Genomic DNA, 1,299 nt, shown 5'->3' with positions numbered 1-1,299 from the left:
ATTTGTTTTCTCTGAAAGGATCCAAGACACTGAGTTTACCCAAGTTTTAAAAGGATAATTCCCTTGCCCTACTTGAATGGTCAATAAAGATATACATCCTATTGTAGAATTCAGTTTTGCATTAGATATGTGGAAACATAAATAAAACATTTTCTTGGGATCAAATGGTTCATTTAATGTTTCCTCAAATGGAAGATGGGAAGAATAGCAGTACCTCCTCATGTGGCAGCTGTGAGCATTATGTGAAACAATGTCTATGTAGAGTACACAGAGTAGGCACCATGTAAGGGGCAGCTCTTAGGTGCTTTGCTAGTGGTGCTCCTGCTCTTATTCTTACTATGGCAATGTTTACGATTCATAATTATGACGATTATTATTATTAAACATCACCATTAATATTAATTATCTAATATTACCTAAGCTGTTATTCTGATCAAGTTCTTTGGCTTCTAAACAAGAAAATGAATTAAAATATAACCTAATAAAGAATAAGGAAGAATTTGGAATGAAAGACACAGCTTCTGGACAGTTTAGCTCAAAAAGGAAAGATTGATGCCTTTGAGCACTGCACTCTTTTAAAAAATTATCTATGTAAGCCCAAATGAACAACAGTTATTTTAAAGCCTAGATGAGTAGGTTAGGGGGCAAGGAGTTTATGTTAATGGGAATGAACTAGAAACAGAAATAACCACTAGAACATTCCAATGAATGAATTAGCACAATGTCACTGATCATTGTGCCTAGAAACTTCAATGGGAGCAGATTTGGCTGTGTGTATTTTCATAAAATTAAATAAAATATTTTTTAATAAGAAGACACAGTCTTTGCACGTTGTTGTTGTTGTTATATGCCATCGCGTCGGACATGACTCATAGCGACCCCTCCTTGGGTTTCCGAGGCAGTATCACTACAGAAGTAGGATTACCCAGTCTTCCTTCCGAGGAGTGGCTGGTGGGTTTGAACCACCAGCCTTCTGGTTAGCAGTCAAGTGCTTTAGGCACTACGCTACCAGAGCTCCTAGTCTTTGTATACAATATGTAAATAAATGTCAGATCAGGTTAGTCTTCTGATTAAAACTCCCCAGTGACTTTTCTTCTCTTAACATGGCTTATAAGGCCCTACATGATATAATCTGTCCGCTGTTCATGCAACACCACCACCACTTCTGAGCCTTCATCTGCCACCTCTTCCCTCTGGATAACTCTAATCAGTCATACTGGCCTCCTTGACATGCCTCCTATTTCCCAAGCATGATTTGCCCTCAAGGCCTTGGCAAATATCATACGCACTATGTGGAAC

At 38.3% G+C, this 1,299-nt stretch overlaps 1 non-coding gene across 1 annotated transcript; it reads right to left on the bottom strand.

Moving 5' to 3' along the window:
* LOC122150910 lies at positions 1-123 on the bottom strand. Its single transcript, XR_006163904.1, has one exon. It is a non-coding gene; the product is annotated as a small nucleolar RNA SNORA27 (small nucleolar RNA).
* Between the last annotated feature and the right edge of the window lie 1,176 nt (positions 124-1,299).

The sequence above is a fragment of the Orycteropus afer genome, unplaced genomic scaffold (assembly GCF_000298275.1).
Source record: "Orycteropus afer afer isolate SDZICR_OR568_19922 unplaced genomic scaffold, OryAfe1.0 scaffold00259, whole genome shotgun sequence".
Lineage (NCBI taxonomy): Eukaryota > Metazoa > Chordata > Mammalia > Tubulidentata > Orycteropodidae > Orycteropus > Orycteropus afer.
The sequence above is the reverse complement of the archived record's forward strand: the minus strand, read 5'-3'. Positions and strand labels throughout refer to the sequence as shown.